At 41.4% G+C, this 26,079-nt stretch overlaps 1 long non-coding RNA gene across 1 annotated transcript in view; it reads left to right on the forward strand.

The window, feature by feature from the left end:
- Positions 1–18,118, forward strand: part of LOC140702611 (uncharacterized) — a 28,416-nt gene extending 10,298 nt beyond the window's left edge. Inside the window, exon 3 of the long non-coding RNA XR_012081821.2 lies at positions 459–18,118. This is a non-coding gene — a long non-coding RNA (uncharacterized LOC140702611). The remainder of the gene's footprint in view (positions 1–458) is intronic.
- Positions 18,119–26,079: the final 7,961 nt, after the last annotated feature.

Consider the following 26,079-nt stretch of genomic DNA (forward strand, 5'->3'; position numbering starts at 1 on the left):
TATGCTGTTTGATAAGATGGCTTAAATGAAAAATGTTATAAAAGTACAATTGACTTAATTTCCCTCCCTGGCCCCTTCTCTGCCTCTGGCGTATGTACCAGCTTTGGCACTCTAAAGCAATATTGTACCCCTGCCCAAAGCCTGGGAAAATCCCTGTCTGAACAACTGCTCTCATGTTGGCTGAGGGATTCTGGGAGTTACCATCAAAAAGTATTTTCTTTTTCAAGCTTTGCCTATCATAACAAAACTGGAATAAGCTACATTACGGTTCATAAGGAGTAGAACCAGTCCCTTATAAGTTTAACATGCCATCAGAATGTTGCATGTTGTTGTCAATGTTTTAGTCCTGTGTAGCATTTAAAAGGAGAGGTCACTAAAACAAGTGATTGAGTGAGCTTTTAAATGTTGTTTAAGAGAATGCTTCCTTCGATAAATGTCAACTTTACCTTTTTTGACAGTACTTTTCCTTGACTTCCTCTCCCTCTCCCCCTCCTTCACTCTTTTCCTTTCTTCTGGAAAACACGGCCACAAAGCTCTTCTCCCATCAATCGTGCTGATGATGCAAGGCCCTCTGACCAGGCATCTCATTTCCAATCCGTGACCCTAATGCTCAGTGAGCTTCCATAGGAACTGCTGAACCAGTCCGCGAAAAATGTCCTCACTGTGTTGAATACCCTTGTGACATCTGGAGACAAAGTTATCTCTTGTGCTCTTGTGGTTTTCTGTATTTCCATGAAGAAACAAAGTTGGTTTAATCAAAGGCCAACCAAACAGAAATGCAAGAGAAAGACGTGTGACATGGATTGATGAAATGGAGATTCATGGAAGGCATTTTCTATGGAGAATGTATCTCTGAGGTCACAGCCAAACTTGCCTTGATTAAAGCTCTAATCAGACAAAGAGCATTTCTTCATTGTTTAATGAAAGTTTTTATTTGCGGTTTTGTCACGCTAAAGTTGTGGATACATATCGGAATCTATCCAGCACTTCTTGTTCTCCTTTCATTTAGCACAATACAGGTTCACCTAGCTAAAAATTCGCATGGAAAATGGATTACTGTTACGAAATTTCCTTTGAAATATACTTAACATTGTGACCTAGGTTATTGCTACCTGCATGTTAATATACATTAGAAAGTCCTTGCTTAGATGACACAGGAATTTATGATTTCCTTCCAGTTTTTTAAGATAGTACATCTATGATGAGCATACAGAAAGGCTGTGCTGGCAACTCCAATGATAAATGTCTGTATATTTAAAATATATTGTCTGTGATTAATTACATAAGTGAACCCAAACAATCTTGCTCTGATTTGCAATAATGAGTGTCATGTGATTCCCACTGAAGAAAAAGTATACATCATCAAAGGTGGATTAAAGATTGGTTACGCATCACATTATATTCCATATGTAAATTTATAGCAATGATGTGCTCAGGAAAGATAGCTTACCCTCTCTTTCTGTGCTACTAAATAAAATTAAAAATTCACAACTCTGGTTTATGGGATTTTAAATGAATTTGATCTCTCTTTTGGGCAGGGCAAATAAGTGTTTTGTGATGTATTATTTTACAAAAAAAGGTGGGGGGGAGAAAGAAAGGAGAGAGAGACCATCGTTCTGGCTCATTTAATTTTGCGAGTGAATGATCTAAGATTAACTACAGACTAGTCAGTGCAGTTTAAAAGCTGAAAGCAATTTTCAGCCATAGATGGTAATGCCACAACCGAATGACTCTAAATGACTAAGCTGTAAGGTCTTTGTATATGACCACAGGGCCTGATAAAGCCATAGGAACACAGTAAAAGCACAAAAATAGTTCCAATTTATTTGGTGCCATCACCTTAATGAGATTAATACAGACGTGTTCATGTGCCTAATTGGTGATTTTGTTTTAACTGGTAATGAAGGATTAAAACTTCAGGCAACAGGATAGTTACAGGAAAAGGGATCTGAGGAGAAAGTTTTTAATTATAAAAGGCAGCTAGTCAAAGACACAGCTAAGAGCACTAAAAATAAACCCTTCTGCATACATATACTGTACATACACACACTGAGATACGTGGGTTCAAAGAGATGAAAAAGGAGAACCTTATTTTAGTATGGATAGTGGTGTTTTCAAGTTTCAAAAAAAAAATTACTTTCAGAATTCACCTTAGGAGGAAAACCCAGATTAAGCCTTGGTTTAGCATCTGAAATGTTAAAGGACAAATAAAAGAATTTGCACTAATAGCTAGAAATCTGGCTGGTGACAGAGTCTGTCCTGGAAGGAAGAGTAAAGTGGGAACAGGTTTTCAGTTTAAGTGGAATGTAGAAATTGTATTGTTTTGTACACTCCATGGGGACATATAAAACAAAAACGTTATGTTAATGTTTCCGGTATAAATTGTTACTCAACAGAATAACACGACTACCTGCTACTATACCATTTTTAAAAAACCAAAGGCTATTTCTGTGCATAGACTTCCTAGTAATGAGGAAATGGTATATAACTAGATGAATGGTCCTTGTACAACACATGTGGATGAGAATCAGGTAAATCCCCAAACATGTGAGCTGAAAGAGAAACAGCCACTAGAATTATTCCACAAATGACTGCCAGCTTCATACCGAGTCAGCTCCAAGGTTTATAAAGCCATGTATAGTTCAGCATGAGGATGCCTGATAGACTGCTTTCTCCCATATAGACCCTTCTGGTGATCACACTTGCAGTGGTGTGCTCTGCTTAACGTAGGATAGCAAAGTGAGGAACATTTGATTGTATGGAATAATATCTTTTCCCCATTCGGTCCCTGACCGCATTGGGAAACTTTTGAAAAAACACAACCTGCAAACAGTATTCAAGCCCACCACAAAAATACAACAAATGTTACGGTCAGCAAAGGACAGAAGGGACCCCCCTCACCACTGCAGGAGTATACCGGATACCTTGCAGTTGTGGCCAGATATATATTAGAACCACAAAGCTCAGCATCCACACCAGAATCAAAGAACATGAGAGACACTGCAGACTAAAACAACCAGAAAAATCTGCAGTAGCTGAACATGCCCTGAAACAAACTGGACATGAAATTCTATTTCAAAACACTGAAATACTGGACAACACCAGCAATCATTATGTCAGACTGCACAGGGAAGCCATTGAAATCCACAAGCACCAGCAGAACGTCAACAAAAAAGAGGAAAGTGTGAAGCTCAACAAAACTTGGCTCCCAGCTTTCAAAAATACAACGTGCAAAAGGTCAGCGAACTCTACCCAGCCACAAGGACAGGGGATCACTACACACAAAAGACCAGCTAATGACACCCATCAACCACAGGAATAGCTAATCTCTTCTCCTTAGCATAACAATACACCCACAACAAGACACACTAATCACCCATCTACAGAAAAAGACAAAAGCCTATCTCACAGCCATAAATACTGCACTCCCAAGCCAACTACACCAGAGCACAAGTTGCTGTCCTCTGAAGATGCTGGCCACAGAGACTGGCGAAACGTTAGGAAGAACAACCTTCAGAACACGGCCAAAGAGCCCGAAAAACCCAGAACAACCAATATCTTTTCTGTTGAGGTCAGAAAAATTCAGTCTCTCCACTGAAATTGTGTAGGACCTTGGTCTTGAATGTTTCAACCACCAACAGGAGACCTGTTTGCCAGGCCATTTTCTGATTATTTAATTGTTAATTCTAATTCACTGGAATGAGAGAAAGAGAGAGGGAGGGAGGGAGGGAGAGTTGTTTTCTTGAATTTAATTATTTTGATTGTTTTGCTATTCTAGTATTTTCAGTACTGATTTTATTGTATATGTTACCTATATACCACTTAAGGGATTTTACATGCAAAGTGATACAGAAATGCCAACAGACAAACAAACAAACAAATTACAATGCACCCAGAGCTTGCATCAAGATGCTGATCCGTAAAGTGGCTTAATGACATAAAGTCATAATAAAACGATAGCAGTTGAGACCATTATTTTACCTGTGAATTACTTCCACAAAAGGTGTGCAGCTTTTGGGGTCCAAACATTATCAATAGTTGAAAAGGAAGGAAGGAAGGAAGGAAGGAAGGAAGGAAGGAAGGAAGGAAGGAAGGAAGGAAGGAACGAACGAACGAACGAACGAACGAACGAACGAACGAACGAACCTGTTGTGGCATGAAGAACATTGTTTCTCTGAGGATGCCTTGGGAAGATAATCTTGTGATGGCACTTGAAGAAGGATTTCAAATTTCAATATGCTTCCAAAGCATATTTCAACTTCTGAGGAGGGATTTTCCTGTGGACCACAGCAGCAGGAAGGTTTGAAGTCTTTCTTCCATGTTTCTCTTCATTCACCTGATTGCCAAATCAAAACACTTATATTGTGTCATCTCCTCTCATGTGGCAGCACACATCATGTGTAGTTTAGCCCTCAGTCACATTAAAAGCTGAGGAGAAGAACAATATTTCTGATTGCTGTATAAGGGACGTTGAGGAATGATTCTAGAGTTAAGTTGTGTATTTTCTGTGCTGTTAAGTTGGAAGTGACTTATAGCAATAGTACTAGGGCTTTCATGGTAAATGAGATATTTCAGGAGTGATTTATCAGTACCACCACCATCCCAATGAATTTCTATGGCCAAGCAGAGAATCAAGCCCAGGTGTCCTTAGTCCAAGTCTGTCACTCTATCCATTATATCACACTGGTCATGAGACACCATGATTTCAAAAAGGTCCCAGGGCTTGCAGCCACTTGCCTGACTATCTAGAAGGTAAAGGTGCTCTAAGAAGGGCTTGGAAATACCATCTCTGACTGGAGAACTTTCTGTGGGAGGAGGAATTCCTACATAACTTTTTTTAATGTGAAGGAAGCTGCCAAGCAGAAGGAAGAGGTTCATTTTGCCTATGCCGTTCTCTAGCACAAATATCTAAAATGGCCCTTCCATGAGTAGAAAAAAATAGCATGTAAGGTAGGAGGACACTTGTCTGTAACAAATCCCATTGCTTATGGAATCTGACATTTAGCAAGGATCCAGATGCATCATGGTGCCTTCTGTATTATTACACATGACCAGCCATGGCAGAGATAAAGAGTAACTAAGGAAATAAATAAAACTAGTAAGAAGTGGAATAGTTCAGGTTCTTCTAGACATCTGATGTAATGGTTTGTTAACATGCTTATTTATCTGAGGGTAAAACCACACATTATATTTAGGACATAGTTTTAGGTGATTTCCATATTCAAAATAGGCTCCCCAGCTGATGCCAGAGCATTTTAAGCACCCTTATATTTTAGGGCAAAAAAAAAAAAAAAAAAGACAGGGAGACTGGACCTTGTGAAGTCATGGGGTAAACTTTTGTGATGTCATAGGTGTGGTAAAGATTGTGAAGGAAGTAAGCACAGGACACATACAAACACCCTCTTGTGCCAGTGATCCCTGTCACCAGCTGGGAATGAGTGAAGATGGATGACCAAGATTTGAAGACAGCTCTCACACAAAAAACATACTTTCTCCTCCTCCAGAACCCCTCAGCCTGAGATTTATTTCACCATCTGGAGGCCCAGAGAGGCATAACACTTGCCTGAGACTTTGCCCAGGACCATGGAATCACCCATCTGGGAACCCTAACTCAGAAACAAATGTGACACACCCTGAAACAATTTGAAGCTGCAGCATGAGAGGGGGGAGGTGGAATTCCCCCCCCAGCAACAATCACTCCAAATTGTCCCCTGAAGCCATTAGTGAGAGCCAGGGCTGGCCTTGCCATTAGGCAGAATGAGGTGACTGCCTCATGTAGCTAATGGTGGGGGAAGGAGACTAGTAGTCAATTAATGGAGAACGTGGCTGCATGTGTCAAGTGGCCTCCTGTTCTCAGCGGTGGTGGTAGAAATGCTATCCCAGTGCCATGTGTTGAACCACAACACAGTTCTGGATCTCATGTTGGGCCCCTACTTAGGAGAAAGGCAAGTTATAAGTCAAATAAATGCATACATGTTCAGCCTGGTTGGCTTCTGTATGCAGGATGAGGTGCGAATTCTACCTTGCTCTCACTTGGGGCAGCAAAATATCTTGGATCAACTCTTGTAAGATTAAAAAACAACAACCCTACACTTCTCAGTTCTGCCAGTGGGAGGTGAAAGGGCACAGTTTCTAACTGCTGTTGGGGACATTTTTATGGGGGACACACGTGGGGAGTGAAAAATGACCTTTCCCATGCCACACACCATGGTCGTAATGCAGACAGAGGCCACATGCTTAATTTCGAATAGACAAAGCTTCTACACAGAGGTGCTAGCTATAGGTGTAGATTGACCTTGATTGAAATTACCTTTGAAATCAGCTAAGAATGTTCCATATGGTCCAATCTAGAAAGAGAGGACTATAGCAAATAAGCTGCTGTCACGCCTCTGGTTGGAAGATCAGCGCTTCCCACCAGAGGCTAGCTCATAATATTTTGGGGGCTAAGGCAATGGATAGCTTTCCTCCCCATTCTATGAACTAACATTGAGTGGAATTGCACCTGAATCTTACTCTGACCCTGGTTATAGATTAACATTTGAGGCAACAGACTAGTTTAGAGACCCCAGGATAAGTTGTATGGCATAGAATTGCTGGGTAGCTCAGTGGTTTAAGTATCTGGCTGTGACAGGGGTTGGACTTGATGATCCATATGGTACCCTTCCAGCGCTGCAGTTCTAAGATTAGTATATGCAGCTCTGTCATCCAGCAGAGAGGAACAGCTGAGGAGATGGTGCCATCATCCCGTAACATCTGCTGACTGAGGTGGTTGACTCACCCTGTGTAACGATAGGGCCTGCAGCCTGGTTCCTACTTCCTATGGAGAACTTTCTTTCGATAAATGAAGGCTGACTTACCATCATATCCTGTGTCCAGCCATCCAGGAAGTGTTGAGATTATGCAACTCACACTTTTCAGTTCTCTCTGCTATTCTAAAAATTTTAGTGATGCTCATATTGCTACAAGAATCCCAGATTTTTTATCTTGCCTGGAGCTATCTTTACACTGCGCACCCTAAAAGGATTTCAAGATTGCTGTTTTCATTATGATGAAGACAAGAGGCATAGAATTTGAGAATTGGAAAGTTGGGGGTATGTTTGTCCAGATACATTTCCATGGACAAGCCACTCATTGTTCTGCCATCATATAAATTCACTGCAAGGGTTAATTGTCTTCAGCAACCCTTCCCAGAGGAATGCGGACATCCTTCTTGTGGCTGAAATCATGTGACAAACAAAAACACCAACAGCGGAGAAATGCCCACCCCTTCGTACACTAAGGCAAGGTCTTCCCCTCCCTCTCCTTAATTCCAAAGGCTACTTGAGACCATTTAAATGCTAAAACTATTAAATATGTGCCAGAACCCAAACATTCAGCCTAAGTCATTAAAATTTAATTACAAAGGGGCAGCTGAGCCCAATATGAGGTTTTGACTCAGGAACCACGCAGGAGAGAGGACAAACACATCACACGGAAAATCGCCCATCCAAACCTGGGCCCAGCTACCCATGACAATTCAGTCAGCAGCACAGAGAGGATAATATTCAACCACCACCACCACCAACAACAACAACAACCAAGAATCACCCATCACTTCTACATTCTTCTGTAAAGCAAATGTGTTTCTGTCATGTACACTAAGAAAAAAAGGCACGCACAGGAGCCTCAGTCTAAAACTGCAATGAAAGCCATTGAAAATGCAAATGCTCAGTGTGGACTCTGGATATGTGTGTGTGTGTGTGTGTGTGTGTGTGTGTGTGAGAGAGAGAGAGAGAGAGAGAGAGAGAGAGAGAGAGAGAGAGAGAGAGATTGAGTGATTTCTATCTTTGGAAGGATTGCTCTTTCAATATAGAAATACATTAGTGTTTATGCCTTGTCCCCTCATTAACAACGTTGCAGTCGGAAAAAATATCTTGAAAAGCTTGTGGCTTTTCCCAGCTCTTCCCCCTCCCGTGTTTCCTGAACCTGGTGTTCATAATATTAAGACTCTTCATTGGCAGGGAAATATACAACCCGTCTGAGAGAGCTCTCTTATGCTGTATTTGAGTCGTGGTTTTCCATTATGTATCCCTTTAAAAAAAGAAAAGAAAAGCTCAGCCTAACCACCTTGTACGCTGGAAGATGCTACCTTCCCAGAGAATGAAGACAGAAATATATTTTACATTTCTTGTCAGATTGAACTTTAAGACATCTTGACTGCTTTCTCTATAATTTAAACATCACATCCCAAATGGCAACATGCTTTGTTCAGTTCCAGTTGTGTGAAGTTTTAGTGCTTCATTGATTCCAAGGGAGCCTATAGCGGGCACCTCCGGGAGGGCGCCTGAATCGTGCTTTCCCGCTGCAGCATGTCAAACCATTATAGGAGGGACCAGAATGTCACCATGGTCTCAATGGTTCGCCAGCTGAAGGATACAGCTAACAAATGTAAAAACCAAACTTCAGAGGAGCTGCTTCTCTGTGCTAAGTGATCTGTATTCCCTCTGAATTTACTTTCCCCTAACCCCGTGAAATTAACAGTACTTTCTGACATTCGACCCCCTGACCTCACACATAATAAGAATTTAAAAAGCACCATGCATGAGTGTGTCTGTGTAATGCAAAACTGGGAAAAATGACCATGTCACCATTTTTTATTATACGAAAAAAGAAAGAAAAAAATATACAACCCCCTTCTCTGTTTCTATTGCATGCTTCATATGGTGAGTGCTTGGTTTTAAAGTTATTATAAAGGGGGGGAAAACACATAGTTTTAACTGTAATACTTCACTCTTCATGACTTTTATAGACAATAAATTGTAGCAAATACATATTGCTACCCCCCCTCTCCTCACAGCCTCTCCTCCCCACCCCCCCAAACCCCAACGGCTTTGCATGTCATTAAGGCAGATGTTTACGGAGATAAGTGTTAAAATAGGCTAAGGGATGGTTAAGACTGGGAGGGGGTTCAAAAAGAAGTCTCTAGGAGGGAGGCTGGTTGCTAAGGGTGCAAGTGGATGCACAATGGGAAGGTCTCCGGGTTTAAGAGGCAGAAGCAGGAAAGTGTTATGTGGAAATGATTTTGCAGTTATCAGGCTCAGGGGATGACAGCGTACAAGAGTAAGAACAAGGTGCTAGGTGGCTTTTTCTTCACTGTGAAGTAAAGATTGGCAGCTGGAAGTAAGGCTTACAGGCAGACCTGCACACAGGACCTCTTCACCCAGGACTCATAATCACTACTCAAAGGAAAATGCATTTACCAGTAAAAAGCGGCTGTAGCCATCAGAAGTGTGCTTAAAACACCACTTAAATATCACTTTATACGCGATTACTTGCAAACTGTGGCTTGGTATTAAATTATACTTGCATAGGCTTTTGCTTAGGTGCTAATAATACTTTGAGGTTGCATTGGTGAGGAAGCATTTAGACTGCTTTGCCGGAGACGTGACTAGAATTTCTTCTCGCGCTGACAGTGACAGGGTGAAAAATTGCAGAACTGTACTTTCTTTCCTCATATAGATTGTAATTTTAATTGTCATTGTGGCCCTTCTGTTTTAATTATGGGACTTCTTTGATATATACCAGGACATCGTATTGAATGAAAATATGGTGCTATAATAGTCTCTTTATAATTAATGACCACATGTAGATCTTGGTGCATAAAAGGAAAGGAATAAATGAACAATTTATTTAACTAGGTTTTGGATTTCGTTCTCTCTTCCAGTGAATATAAAATGATCTCAAGGCTTCTGAGGCTGTTTGATGCAAAGACTGCACAGAATATTGAAGAAAATTACACTGGGGCAGCTTACAAAACATATTATATGGTCTATGCAAATAGCCCCACTCACAAATGGGAACATCTATTTATTTGTGGTGGTCTGTGAAGGAATCCTATTAGGTCGTGTGGCCATCTTTTTCTTTGAAGTTTACTCGCAAAAATGACTTCCAAAAATATTTCAGTCCTCACAAACAAGAAGCGCGTGTTCACTAAAAGCTCAGGAAGCAGAATTTGTCAGTCCCTTCCCCATTTTATTTTTGAAAACAACAGATAAGAATCCCCCTCCTTCAGTTTTGTTATCTGAATGTAATGCATTTAAATTACATTCATCTCCACTGTCCAAAAAGAGAAAGACAGACGGACAGAATTAAAAAGCAAGGATTGCCCTGCTTGTTCACACTCAAATGGGGGGTAGCCATAGAGTTAGTCAATTAAAACACATAAAAGGAAGCCTGGGAGGAAGGGAAGAATTATTAAAAACACAGCGCAGGCTTCATCTTGTTACAGAAACCTAGATATACAGTATAGCAAATTTTTAGTATACAGAACCAGCCAACACTGTTGCATTGTAAGCCTTTCAGGAGCTTTCCAAAAAGCCGACGTATTTGCCCAGTGTCTGTCACAGTAAAACTAGAAAATACACCCTGACAAGCTTCTGCTAATTTGATTGTGGCGCAGAGTAGTGTGCCTGCATCGTGGGCTGCACGGCGGCAGTTCAATGGCAGAGCACGAGAAAATTGGATCGGCAGAGACAGGGACTACCCTGGGGTCAGCTGCGACCATGCCACTCCGATGTGATGTCTAGTTGGGGTGATGGTGTGTAAATAAACGTAGAGAATTGCAAATCTTGTCATGGCCACGCAGAACAGCTCAAGCATTTAAAGATGGTTGCCCGCAAACCTAACTGGAAGGTGGTTGCTCTGTGTGGTGGCTGAGGGAAAGGGGCAGCAATGGGAGGGAGGGGGTGATGGTGAAGAGAGAGAGAGAGAGAGAGAGAGAGAGAGAGATTGAGAGAAGCAGAAGAAGCTGGATCCTTCTCCTGTCGTCTTCCCCTTCTTGACATATCTGGGATCACTGACCCAGCAATTTATTGCTGAAGGGATTAATCACTAAATTGTTTTTCATTTTAGTGGAAAGTAAAGCAACTAACTAACCACATTCTAATATTGTTCTTTTTAAAGCTTAGCTGCCCTGATGTGCACAGATGCCTTTCTATTTATATTATCTTCTTTGATATGAGTGTGCGAGAGTATGTGCGTGTGTCTTTTAAGCGGGCGATGGATTTTACTGTCTTACTGTTGCAATGAATTAAAATACATAAAAAGTTGCATGAGGTCTTTTCAGTGCACAGTGAACTTTCCTAATGTTAGAAAATAAAATATTATAGAATTCACATTTTCAGCATATGAATCTAATTTTATTTCAGCACAGCCTGTAGTGCTCGTTAAAAGATGCTTACAGTTTTGCTACTTTTGACCAATAAGATGCATTTTTAACCAGTTCGTGCAGTTAAACATATCTGTTTCTCTGTTACTCTCCCCCCCCACGCGACAATTACATTTCATTACAAATTTATAAAATCATTTACATTTTAGCAGTTTAAATGTTTCTGCTGACATTTTGTAACTATTACCCTCGTGTAGAATGGCATATGTTCAGGCAGTTAATAAAAAATTAAATGGAATAGCACAAGACAAGGTGAAGCTTTGTAGCCGAGTGTTCTGCACATTTCTGAAAATACCATCTTTGTGTTGCAAATTGTGAAGTGAGGTTAGGGCGATGCCAATATATGTATTTGTCATAACTGTCACAGAGTCCATGAACTAGCCAATCATTTTGCTCCTAATTAGACAGCTCCTTTTTTTTAAAGATAACATTCCCATGTAAGATGGTGTCTTAAGATTCCAGAAAGGTATTTTGTGTATAGAGAAGGTAGAGAATTCTAGAGGACTTTTTAATGCTTTGCTTGAGTCCGATAATCCATCCTATATTATTGGGAGCAAAATCCTCAGACTGAAGGAAGCAGGAGTTTGTCAGTAACAACCAAATTGTTACTGGTTCTTGCTTTCTCTCTGCATTTCAGAGAAACAGTGCTATCCATAAACATGATCATATATCTGGCATCTCAGTCCTCAACATGTCAACTGGGAAGGAAATTTTGTCATTTCCCTTTCTAGCCTGTGTTTGTTTGTTTGTTTGTTTCATTTATATTCTTGAAGTTGCAACTTCAGTATACATTAGCTATCTGGTGACTATATTTCAGCAGGTATTGCTGTGTGCGAAACAAGTTTGCTTTGGGGTAAAATGGTTTGCGTTTACTTCATTTCAGTTGCTGCTTCCAACTGATGCATTTATCCTACTGTTGCCCTGCCTCTGACAGGGACTTTTCTGAGGCGCTGGATGCCATCATCCACCAGCTGCAACTATCCCATGTTTTCCTATCACTGCTTCTGGCCCTTTTGTTACATTACCATACCTTAAGGAAGGGAAAACAGAATAGCTCACAATATTGCTTTCATCAGTAGTCCTAAGAGCTGTCCATCCGGAAACAAACTCTGCCTAATATATATACATACTTTTTTCATATCTGCAAGTGTTTGGAGGGAAAGAGCTTTAAATGGTCTAATTTTCTCATTCATGCATTTACTTATGGTCTAATATGCAGCAGATGTCCTGGCTTTTTAAAGGCTTCTTATAAGTAAAGTAGCTTTGCAGTGATGTTGCGAGGCTACATGGAGACAAATTATAAGTACACTAAACAATCTTGATTGATTAATCTTAGAAGACAGACTGACATAAGGGTTTCTTCAAGAAGGACCAACTCTTTGCCCAGCTTTCACAGTATTATTCGTTCATTTATAAAATTTATCATCTAGTGCTCATTATCAAAATAATCTGAAAGTGGAATATATTACCAATAACAATAATTTTATACATTCCCAATAAAAATGGAACCCATAAGCACCAATGTATGAATCTTATGAACACATTAAAATACTCTAGTTAGAGATTTTGTATACCTCAGTTCAATCATCCATCCAAAGGGAGATTACAGCCAAGAAATCAGAAGACTGAGATTCAGAAAGACTGCAGTGAAGGAATTAGTACCCATATATGGTGACTGGGAATACAAGAGTATGTCTTTTAGACCAAATGGGTGGGGTATAAATCAAATAAATAAATAAATAAAACTATCTTGGTCTTGGTCTCCAGTATTGCATCCTTGCTTTTGATCTTACACTTACACTTAGAAAATATCATCTACTGCAAGGATGTGTCACCAGAGACCAAGACCAAGATCATCCACACTCCTGTATTCACAATTACCATGTATGGGTGTGAAAGCTGGACAATAAAGAAAGTTGGCAGAAAAAAATGTTTTTATTTGAAATATGGTGCTGGAGGAGAGCTTTGCAGATACCCTGAACTGCTAGAAAAACTAACAAGTGGGTCCTAGATCAAATCAGGCCTGGAGGGAGCGAAAATGTTGAAACTGAGGCAGTCCTACCTTGGGCACATCATGAGAAGGCAGGAGTCTCTGGAAAAAAACAATGCTGAGAAAGGTTGAAGGCAGCAGGAAAAGAGGAAGCCCAAATATGTGATGGACTGACTCAATAAAGAAAGCCAGAGCCTTAAGTTTACAAGAGCTGAGCAAGGCTGTTAAGCAGAGGACATTGTGAAGATCTCTCATTCATAGGCTTGCCATAAGTCAGGAATTGTAATGACGACATAAGACAAGGATGTATTCATAATGTCTTGCTTCACAAGTTAAATATATGAGCATTCTAGTGGTTTAGATGTACTTTGATATATCCCTGCTTGAAATGACTGTTTCACGTTCCTAAGGTTCTATAATGCTTTCAATTTTAAGGCACACAATTTGCCATGGGATATCTTCCAGTGACAGTTCTGACAGTTAAATGACAAGCTGATCAGAAAGCAAATGACCCTTTGTGAAGTTGACAAAACAGTGTTTTAACTAAACCAGAGAATATCCCCATTTGATCTTGTGATGTGTTGAGTCTCTTTTCAATGAATGAAGGCAAAAGGGAGAATCAAGGAGTGCCTTAACTGTTCCATGCCGGTTTTTAATTCATCATTCAGTGAGCACATCCTAGAAGTTTTAACAGTCATAGCAGATTAACCTTGCCTGTGCTTTTGGAAGCTAGTCATCTGATGAATTTACATGCTGCTGGATGAAAATGCTATTTGGAGAGAGATTGAGAATTTATTTGATTAAATCCATTTCTCCACTACCTTGACCTCTTTCTTGTGAAATAATCAGAAATGTTTAGCAAGAATATTCAGGCATTAATAATAAATTGCTTTGGAGCTGGGTTCTCTTACATTGCAACTAGTCCATTGGTATGGGCTATTTTTATTTATTTACCATTTTTATTTATTTTTATTATCTATCTATCTATCTATCTATCTATCTATCTATCTATCTATCTATCTATCTATCTATCTATCTATCTATCTATCTATCTATCTATCTATCTATCTATCTATCTATCTATCTATCTATCTATCTATCTCTCCGCCCGCCCGCCCGCCCGCCCGCCCGCCCGCCCGCCCATTCATTTCTCTATTTATCCTAGGAATGGAATGGTAGAAAGTAGATCTGCTTGACAATAAAAGGACAGGAGTGGACATCCTAAAAGACTTAGCATTTTAAGCATTGTTGTTGTTTAGTTGTTAAGTCGTGTCTGACTCTTCGTGGACCAGAGCACGCCAGGCCCTCCTGTCTTCCACTGCCTCCCAGAGTTGTGTAAAATTCATGTTGGTTGCTTCGATGACATTGTCCAACCATCTCATCCTCTGTCATCCCCTTCTCCTCTTGCCTTCACACTTTCCCAGCATCAGGGTCTTTTCCAGGGAGTCTACTCTACTCATGAGATCGCCAAAGTACTGGAGCCTCAGCTTCAGGATCTGTCCTTCCAGTGAACACTCAGGGTTGATTTCCTCAGAATGGATACGTTTGATCTCCTTGCAGTTCAGGGGACTCTCAAGAGTCTCCTCCAGCCCCACAGTTCAAAAGCATAAATTCTTCAGTGATCAGCCTTCTTTATGGTCCAGCTCTCACTTCCATACATCGCGACTGGAAAAACCATAGCTTTGACTATGTGAACGTTTGTCGGCAAGGTGATGTCTCTGCTTTTTAAGATGCTGTCAAGGTTTGTCATAGCTTTCCTCCTAAGAAACAGGAGTCTTTTAATTTTGTGGCTGCTGTCCCCGCCTGCAGTGATCATGGAGCCCAAGAAAGTAAAATCTGTCACTGCCTCCATATCTTCCCCTTCTATTTCCCAGGAGGTGATGGGACGAGTGACCATGATCTTAGTTTTTTTGATGTTGAGCTTCAGACCATTTTTGGCGCTCTCCTCTTTCTCCCTCATTACAAGGTTCTTTAATTCTTCCTCACTTTCTGCCATCAAAGTGGTGTCATCCTTTCCCAATTTTGAACCAATCAGTTGTTCCATATCCAGTTCTAACCATTGCTTCCTGTCCTGCACATTGATTTCTCAGGAGATAGATAAGGTGGTCAGGCACTCCCATTTCTTTAAGAATGTGCCATAGTTTGTTGTGGTCCACACAGTCAAAGTTTTTGTGCAGTAAATGAAGCATAAGTAGATGTTTTTCTGGAACTCTCTGGCTTTCTCCTAATCCAGTGCATGTTAGCAATTTGTTCTCTAGTTCTTCTGCCCCTTCAAAATCCAGCTTGTACATCTGGGAGTTCTCGGTCCACATACTGCTGAAGCCTACCTTGTAGGATATTGAGCATAACCTTGCTAGCGTGTGAAATGAGTGCAATTGTACGGTAGTTGGAGCATTCTTTGGCACTGCCCTTCTTTGGTATTGGGAGGTAGACTGATCTTTTCCAATCCTCTGGCCACTGCTGAGTTTTCCAAACTTGCTGGTATACTGAGTGTAGTGCCTTAACAGCGTCATCTTTTAAGATTTTAAATAGTTCGAGTGGAATGCCATCACCTCCACTGTTGTTAGCCATGCTTTCTAAGGCCCTTCCAGCAGTTCAATGACTGTTTTGCTATATAATCAGCTCCCAGATTGCTGGGAAACTTGTGGAAGCAACAAGTCAATTTCTCTGGCTCGCATCCATGCTCCTGCTCATCTTGGACCTTGTCTTCTAGACCCTCAGCTTTGGATTCTGACTTCTGACTACGGTTTGTGTTTTGGCTCTGGCATTTTGGTATCTGTTTTGCATCTAGTGGACTTCTGACATTGGACTGGTTTATTGGACCTTTGCCTGTTAAAACCTCTGGGAACGTGACAGATTGCTTCCACCCCACACTCTCCCCATAAGATGGAGGAGGAGGAGGCAATCTCAAGCCAACGCTGCCACCCAGGCCAAGTGCCCTGTGCTTCCTCCCAAAAAGTTTGGAGGAAAGATGAAACAGCATTCCTGGCACAGTGTAAACTGTATATTGAGCTGCATGCCAAAGACTTTCCCACGGACAAAACCAATGTATGCTTCATAATCAGCCTTCTCAAGAGACAGGCAGCTAAATGGGCTACACCTCTACTCCTTGCTCCTTCACCCCTGTTAACCAATTACCAGGGATTTCTGGACTACATCTCAGCAGCTTTTGCTAATCCCTTGCAAGCTGCTACTGCCAATAGGAAGATTCGGGCCTTGAAACAGAGTAAGGGTTCGGTCTCCCAGTATTCCACTGAGTTCAGACTCTTGGCTCAAGACTTGCTCTGGAATGAGGCAGCTCTCAAGGACCAATATATGGAGGGGTTGGCTGATGGGATCCTAGATGAGCTGGCACATGTAGATCGACCCAATACGCTGCAAGAACTAATCACTCTATGCCTTCGCATTGATGGCTGCCTGGAGAGCTGACGCCTAGCACAGGGCAGTTCCTGTCCCTTGCAGCCACCCCTGACGCCCACCAACACTAGACAAGAGGATTCTGAGCCCATGCAGTTAGGAGCTGCTTGGCCATGCCTCACCCCTGAGGAAATAACACGACGACGCTCCCAGAATCTCTGTCTGTACTGTGGGGGAGCAAGACACTTTGCTTCCGGCTGCTTGGTTAAGTGGCATAACCCCAGCTCTGCGCTACCACCATCAGTAAAAGATTTGCCCATGTCCGAGTGGACCCCCAGATGTGGGGCACTTAGCCGTGTCCCCTGAATCCTATGTTAACATCCCAGGTCCATTCCTCTTACCAGTGAAACTTTGCCTGCCAGGTGGATGCTGGCTGTTTGTTTACGCCATGGTTGATTCTGGAGCCGACCGCTGTTTCATTGACATGGCCTTTGTGAAACAGCACCAGATCCCTGCACAGGGTAAAGAGACCCCAACCCTAGTTGAGTCCATAGATGGGCGTCTCCTCCCCACTCTGGCCCAGTGACCCAGGAAACCCATCCGGTCATTCTCCAGGTCCAACACCATCAGGAGCAACTACAATTCAACGTTGCACGCATGCCCAGTTTCCCGCTCATTCTGGGACTTTCCTGGCTCCAAACACATAACCCCCTAATGGACTGGGCACAAGGGGAGTTGCATTTCTGGGACCCGTGCCCACATCTGGGTCCACCAGTTACCTTGGCTGCAGCAGGGTGAACAGATAGTCCCATGATACCCTTGGAATATAAGGACTGCTGATGTCTTTGAGGAGAAGGGGGTGACTAGCTACCTCCACACTGACCCTATGATTGTGCTATCAATTTGGTGCCTGGGGCACCCCTTCCTGTAGTGCGGATCTACCCTATGTCTGAACCAGAACTCGCGGCCTTGCGGTTCCTTTCATATCTCCTATTTTCTCTGGTTCTCTGGTTTTTCCCTTTCTATTATTTTCCTCTATTTCTTTGCACTGTTCATTTAAGAAGACCCTCTTGTCTCTCCTTGCTATTCTTTGGAAGTCTGTATTCAGTTTTCTATAACTTTCCCTATCTGCCTTGTATTTTGTTTCCCTTCTCTTCTCTGCTATTTGTAAGGCCTCGTTGGACAGCAACTTTGCTTTCTTGCATTTCCTTTTATTTGAGATGGGTTTTTTTGTTGTTGTTGCTGCCTCCTGTACAATGTTACGAGCCTCCATCCATAGTTCTTCTGGCACTTGGTCCACCAAATCTAGTTCCTTAAATCTGTTCTTCACTATCACTGTGTATTCATAAGGGATTTGGTTTAGATTATACTTGACTAGCCCAGTGCTTTTTTCCTATTTTCTTCAGTTTAAACTTGAATTTTGCTATGAGAAGCTGATGATCAGAGCCATAATCAGTCCCAGGTCTTGTTTTTGCAGACTGTATAGAGCTTATCCATCTTTGGCTGCAGAGAATATAATCAATCTGATTTCGGTATTGCCCATCTGGTGATGTCCATGTGTAGCCTCACCTCTTGTGTTGTTGGAAAAGGGTGTTTGTGATGACCAGCTTGTTCTCTTGACAAAACTCTATTAGCTGTTGCCCTGCTTCGTTTTGAATGCCAAGGCCAAACTTCCCTGTTGTTCCTTTTATATCTTGACTCCCTACTTTAGCATTCTGGTCCCCTATAATGAGAAGAATCTCTTTCTTTGGTGTCAGTTCTAGAAGGTGTTGTAAATCAATTTCAGCGTCTTCAGCATTGGTGGTTGGTGCATAAACTTGGATTACTGTGATGTTGAAAGGTCTGCTTTGGATTTGTATTGAAATCACTCTATCATTTTTGAGAGTGTATCGCAGTACAGCTTTTCCCACTCTTTTGTTGACTATGAGGGCTACTCCATTCCTTCTTGCCCACAGTAGTAGATATGATAATGGTCTGAATTGAATTTTCCCTTTTCTGTCCATTGTAGTTCACTGACGCCCAGGACATCAATGTTTATTCTTGTCATCTCTTGTTTGACCACATCCAGCTCACCAAGTTTCATAGATCTTACATTCCAGGTTCCTATGCAGTATTTTTCTTTGCAGCATCGGACTTTCCTTTCACTTCCAGGCACATCCACAGCTGAGCGTCCTTTCAGCTTTGGCCCAACCACTTCATTAGCTCTGGAGTTACTCGTACTTGTCTTCCACTCTTCCTCAGTAGCATGTTGGATGCCTTCCAACCTGAGGGCCCCATTTTAAGCATGGCCCTTCTTTTCCTTGTGTTAACACAACACATGATTGTGAAGTTCAGCCAATGACATCAGACAATGATGAGTACAGCGTGGGAAGACACCACATGATTACATAATATCATACATCATGCATCATGTCAGCTTCACAAGACAATATATGCAACTCAGGAGAAAGGTACTCCCCTCCCCTTTTCAGTGAGTCTCCCACTTCTATAGGAAAATAAGCAGAGGTGTTTTACAACATGAATACTTCTGACTTCAATGTAGGCTATGTAAAACAATGGAGTGTAGTGGATATACTGTATTTGCCGGTGTATAAGGTGACTGGGCATATAAGACGACCCCTCAACATTCCCACTCAGAATGCAGAGTTTGTTATATACTTGCTGTATAAGACTACCCCCTCTTCCACATGTGTGATTCTGCTTTGGCTGCATCATGGGGAGAGTTCCTTTTGCCGCTTTTGGTTCCTTTTCGGAGAGAGCCAGGGTTTGCTGGAAGAAGGAACAGCAGAGAGGCGGCAGCCATTTTGGAGAGGCGACAGCCATTTTGAGAGGCAGCAGCCATGTGGTCGCATCTCAAAATGGCTGCCGCCTCTCTGCTGTTCCCGACAGTCAGCTGTTCGGCGCTAGAGTCAGGCTGTTCCCAGGCTACCAAGGAGGACCAGGCTCGGTCTACTGGGTCTTACTACCAGGTAAGTGACTTCACTGGGAGAGAGGGAGGGTTTGCTGGAAGTGTACCTGCCGTACAAGACGACCCCCCACTTGGAGGCATGTTTTTCAGGGCCAATAAGTCATCTTGTACGCCGGCAAATATGGCAATAATGGGCTTGGTCTCAAGAGTTTAAATCCCCACTTGGCCATAGAAACTCACTGGGGATCTGGAACTGGTAAAACCATTCCTTAAATATCTCACTTATCTTGAAAGCCCTATTAGGGTTATTGTAAGTCGATATTGATTTGACAGCACATAATGACAACAATGTGAAAAATAAGCTTGAGGACAAAACAGCTCTTGTCTGGGTAATAATTCTGCATTTGACAGAGTTGGACCCAATGGCAAATGAAGTACTCCAAAAAGACTGGGGTGAAAGTCCAGTTCAGTAGACAATGAGGCAGATGACCAGAAGTGGTATAAGTTCAGGTTCCAGAGGAAGTGAGGAGAAGGAAAAAGTGGTGGTTAAATGAGACAAGTTTCTTAGAAAAAAATGATCACTCTAGTAGTGAAAGATGTATGTATGTCATCATGCATTATTTTCTTTACCCCTGCATCTTGCATTCCAGTGTACTCTGTTTTGTAATTGGCAATTGAAAGGTAAACATAGGTTTAATTTGCAAGTCTGGTGGCTAAAGCACACATCTCTGCTACCTTATACCATGTGAATGCACACACAATTGTAAGGCTTTGAAAGATATTTGCAAAGGGTAGTATCTTGTAGTTTAGCAGCTAATGGCCATGCCCAGCCAAACCTACTAAAATGATACTTACCATATTTTTCCATGTACAAAACAACACTTTTCCCTAAAATAATTGGAGGAAAATTTGAGGATCATTTTATACTTGGAAATAACGAAGGGAGATCCCCCTTTTTTCTTTTTCTTTTCTCTCTCCCTCTTTTTTCCCTTTTTAAATTTTTATACTGTCCCTTCCCCTCCATTTTTTGTTTTTTTAAAAAGGTTTTTTTACACTGTCCCTCCTCCCCCCTTTCATTTTTGTTCCGTTTGCTTATTTTGTTTCTTTTTGTGGGGATGGAGAAGAGAGAGGAAAGATTAAGGAATAAGGACATTAAGGGAAATAAACAAGTCAAATGAAAGAAGGGAAGGTATTAACGGGAAAACAGAGTAGGGTGAAATAGGAATGAGGATTTGGCTGTGATCCAGACTGTTGTGGGTGATTAGTGATTTAGGAATCTGGCTGATGAGCCAAAGATTGGAATTTCAATTCCACACTGTGCCTAATTTCTAAAGTAGTAGATAAAAATATTAATGTGATAAAAGTAATGGATCATGCATTGATGATGATGAAGATGAAAGTTAAGAAAGATTACAGAGAAGCTAGAAGATGGAGAATAGATTCCAATATTTTTCAGTATACAGATGGATAGAGCTAAGAAAGAATGGATGTAAATATGGTCAATAAATGAAGCAGGTGGGAGTAAAATAGAAGTGTTATGGGACACTATGAAAGTGTTTATGAGAGGAATTTTCATAAGAGAATCATGTAGCATTAAAAAACGGAGAGAAGAAAATATAAAAAATAGAAGAATCATTAAAATATTTAGAAAGTAAATAGTTTATAGATAGAAATGATAAGAAATTATTAGAGATTCAAGCTAAAAGGAGAGAGTTAGAAAGCATAGAGTTAGAAAAGGTCCAGAGGGATCTGATATACTAGAAGAGTGGTGCCCTTTGTCGGCACCTTGGTCGTCTTCCACTTACTGGCGTATACAATTCTAGCTGCAGTTATCAGGTGTAAGGTCAAGTAAGTCTTGTTTTTTTTGGGGGGGTGTAGCTGGTAATATATTCAATTAGAAAATTTCTGGTATCAAAGCAATTTTAACCCCCTTTTGTTGCAAAAAGCAGCTTCCCCCTCCAGGTTTTGTAACGAGAAATTGCTTTCCCCCTGCATTTTCTTTGCAAAACCTGGAGGCAGAAAGCTGCTTTTTGCAACAAAAATGTAGGGAAAAAGCAGAAATCGTCCCACCCACCCCCACATTTTCTTTGCAAAATCTGTAGTGGGGAAGGTGCTTTTTGCAATGAAAATGTAGGGGGGAAGCAGGAGCTTTTTTCCCCCTCCACTTTCTTGCAAAGAAAGAAATTTGGATTTAGAAAAGTGGGGGGCGTTTTATACATGGGGGCATCTTATACAGTGAAAAATACAGTAATTGTTAGGAAATTAATCTTATGTCCAGAATTCAGAAAGTTATTTTAAAATAACTTTTGATAATAAATTACTTGCCATTGTGTTTTCAACATCTGAAACTAGTTGTTATCCTGTAGTTACATTCAAAGAAATAACTGTTTACTTTCCTGTTTGTCAAAATAACAAAGATAGTTCCTTTTGGTTCCTTAAAAACATCTGAATGTGACAAGCCACTGGTCTGTGGTACAAAACACACTTTTCCCCCTTTCACTTTTATCCTTATTCAATATCCACAATAGAACACAAAGCAGCACCATGAGACATAGCATGAGTCGTCATTTACACTTTGTGATAATCCAGCATTTCCATTCAGCGTGCAGTAGACTCCTGGAAGTATAAAAATAATTTTAGAAGTTACAGTTCCACCAGCAAAGGAGCCTTTTTTCTTTGTTGAGTTACAATCTTAACATCATTAAGTTATAAAGTAATATACCGTATTATTCCATGTATAAGATGATACTTTTCTCTAAAATTTTTGGGTTGTCTTATACACGGAAGTAAGGAGGGGGAGGGATCACCTTCTTGCCAAGGAGGTGGAGGGGGAAAGCGTGAATAATCAGAGTGCTTTGATTCCTGCTTTACCCCTCCACTTTTTGTGAGGAGGGTGGAGGGGAAAGCAGTTTCCTCGTAAGAGGATGCTTTCTTGTTGGGGGATTCTTTCCCCCTCCACTTTCTTCTAAAGGGGGGGAAGAGCACTATTCTCATGGTGGGTTGTTTTCTTCTGAGGAAAATACCTTTTCCCTCCACTTTCCTCGTAAGAAAGCACTTTCTTGCAAAGAAGGTGAAGTGGGAAAGCACTTTCCTCACAAGAAAGTGCTTTTTTGCGGGGAAAATTGGAAGGGAAAGGTGTTTTCTTGTGAGGAGGGTGGAAAGAACTTTCTTCTGAGGGAGGTAGAGGGGGAAAGCACTTTCCTCGCAGTGGGGTGCTTTCTTGTGAGAGGGGTGCTTTCCCCCTCCACTTTCCTTGCCAGAAAGTGTGTTCCCCCTCCATTTTCCTTGCAAGAAAGTGCACTGTTGCAGGGAAGGTGGAGAGGGAAAGCATTTTCCTCACAGGAAAGTGTTTCCCCCCTCCACTTTCTTCAGAACGGGGTGGAGGGGGAAAGCAGGAATCATCAAAGCGATTCATCAAAGCAATTCCTGTTTTTCCCCTCCATTTTCTTCCGAAGAGGGTGGAGGGTGAAAGCACTTTCCTCACTGGAAGGTGGAGGGGGAAAGCAAGAATCAAGGTCCTTTGATCCCTGCCTTCCTGCACCACTTTCTTGCAAAGAAAGAAATTCTGGGTTAGAAAAAGGGGGTGTCTTATACATGGAGTGTCTTGTACACAGAAAAAATGGTAGTTACAGATCTTTGTTACTAAACAAATATAAAAGAAATTAAATACAAGTAATAAACAGTTACTCCCAAGCTTCAATAATAATAATCATGTGCTGTCAAGTCAATTTGATGAATGGCGACCCTTTTCAGGGTTTTCCAGATAGAGAGTACACAGAAGTGGTTTACCATTCCCTTCTGTTGGGGGTGTTCCTGGGATTGTACAGCTTGCCCAAGGCCACACAGGGCTGCTCTTCTCTCTGGAGGCACATTGTGGAATTGAACATCCAATCTTTGGCTCATCAGCCAGATTCCTAAATCACTGAGCAATCCACTCACCCAGATGTCAACCTTGATACACATTATTGTCACTCTAAGCAGCTATATACAGTGGGGTCTTGACTTAAGAACGGCTCAAGTTAAGAACATTTTGACTTAAGAACCACTCTCATAGGAAAATATTGACTTGACTTACGTACTTAGATTTAAGAACTGAAAAAAAACCTACGTGGGAGGCAGGGAAAGTGCAAAATGTGAACTTTCAGTTAACTGTTGGCCAGTGAAAAGGGTGCCTGTCTGCTTCCTCACTCCTCCCAGCGTTTAGAGAGTGGATTGGGAGACAGTCTTCAGACTGCCTGGTACTGCCTGAACTGTATTTTCCCTGCCTTCCCTGAACCTTTCTTGACCTAAGAAAAAAAGAAACAAAATATTCCCCTCTAGTGGTCGAAGGCGGAATAGCAGCTTCCCATTAGTTTCTATGGACGGAAAAGAGCACATACGGATCAAATGGTTTTCAATGCATTCCTATAGGAAATGCAGATTTGACCTGAGAACTTTTTTACTTGAGAACCGCCTTCCAATACGGATTAAGTTCTCAAGTCAAGACCCCACTGTAGTCACTGTCTTGTAAATATGGTTGCTTCCATCATTAACTGAGCACATTTGGAATTACAGTGATTTTTTACAAATTGTTTTTCTCTACACTAGGAATCAACAGGACCACATTTGTTTCGTTTCTGCTATTTCCTAGTGAAGGTGCTTGAGCAATGATGTAAGCACAGGAAGGCAGCATATAACGTTGCCACCTACAATAAGGATGCAGTATCTTGTTTCCTAACTAAATTAACCCTCATTATGATTTGTTTCTTAATAACTCCCACTTCACTGTAACATGTGAAATGTTTGCTTTCAACTCTGTTCAAAAGCTGTATCTTATTTTCAATGAGCAATTAAACTGCAATATATTAAGCTGAACAAAGCCTAGCACTTTAAAGCTAACATGCAGTAGAGGTTGCCATTATTTATTTATTTCTTCTTTAAGTCAGAAAAGCTGGAGAGAATCCTATCAGTGTTTGCATAAGGTCCGTGCAACTTGCTACAGCTAATTGTGGCTAACTGGCAAGGTGCCAAGTCCAACTGGCTTGGTCACAGGACTAGAATGTGACTGTAATGAGCCTTAGCACCTCATCTGTTAGCTGCAATTAGCCACAGCGAGTTACAGAACTCCTACATGAACACATATAGGATCCTGGCTGCTATTTACTTCTAACCCTTATTTTTTTTTAAAAAAAGGATTAGAAACTCCAGACTTGACCAAGCAATAGGGTGGTGCCATGTGTTTGTTTTTATTTCAAATACCAGAATTTCTCAGGCAGAATTCTGGGAATTTCACCCCCCCCCACAACCACATACCTGCAGACATTTTCATTTCCCTCACTTGGACAAGGCTGAGGCCTCTTTCTAGGCCTTCATTTTTCTTGTTGTAGCAGCTTCCTCTCAGAAAGTATTGCCACAGGAAATAAGGCCAAGAAAGAGGCTTCAATCTTTCTCCAGGTGAGTGAAATGAAAGAGTTTGTATATATGCTATGACACAGTGGTTAAATTGCAATACTTAGCCTTCCAAGGTTGGTAAATTGAGTCCCCAGCTTGCTGGGTGAGGGTATGTGTAGCCTGCGTAATTACTGTAAATTGTTTGTGGGCTAGAACTCCCAGAATTCTGCCTGGGGAGTTCTTGGAGTATTCTGGGAGTTGGAGTTAAAAAACAAAAGGAAATGGCACACCCCTAGCAATCAACTTATGAGTCATTCAGTATGTGGTTCGTGATCCTCAGAACCTAAAAGAATTCTTGTTTTTGAAGTTCCATTTGGTTGAGTACCAGATGATGATATATTTCAAGGGAATGCATGCACAGAGGCGGGAACACATGCACCAGATTTCTATGCACTCTAAATCATAAAGAACATTTTCTCACCTATTTGATGTTGTAAGTTTACACTTTGCAGTGGTATTGTAATTCTAGCACAGTGTTAGCCAGAGCTCAATTTATCAGCCATAGAGAGGAGGCAGTTTCAGGTACTAGAGAGGCAGCAAATTGTTAGTGATTTAATTTATTATTTTTTGAGAAGTGTTTATGGGATTGTCTTTCTCATGTACTAAGAGAGGTTAGCTAGCGCTTTGATGTGGGCAGAGATATGGTTTGGGCTGATTCTGAGTTGCCCCTCCATGAATGAAGAGGACCCTTATACACTGGAGGCTCTCACTAATAGAAGCAGGGGAGACGATTTCCACCAATCTCCACCTTCAGTACCACCTCCAGTCTCTTTCAGGGGTCCTCCCCACCTTGATCCAAAGCAGGCACAGAGGGAAAGAAGGCATAGATGAAAATCATGTTCTGCCTCTGTTGTACCATTTTCACTCATACCAATTTATAATCCAAGTCAGTATTACCTATCAAGGCAGCTTATAACTTCAACCATATGTCATCACGTGTATGTGAGCAGTCAGTAGACATGTACATATGAAGCCAAGATCCTCCATAAGCCGGTCTGACATGGCTACTTCTATCTAGCTGAGCAACTGAGACACAATTCATATAATACCTGATGGTTGTAGGTGCCATTTCCCCAAGGCTGTATTCTATACCTCTTGGGAAATGAAGGAATTTGAGGAAGCCTACATATGATGAGATTTTCTTAGACTAGAGTTGCAGAAAAGATCCTGAGATTTGCAACTTCTAAT

Source organism: Pogona vitticeps, chromosome 1 (assembly GCF_051106095.1).
Source record: "Pogona vitticeps strain Pit_001003342236 chromosome 1, PviZW2.1, whole genome shotgun sequence".
In the NCBI taxonomy this organism is placed as follows: domain Eukaryota; kingdom Metazoa; phylum Chordata; class Lepidosauria; order Squamata; family Agamidae; genus Pogona; species Pogona vitticeps.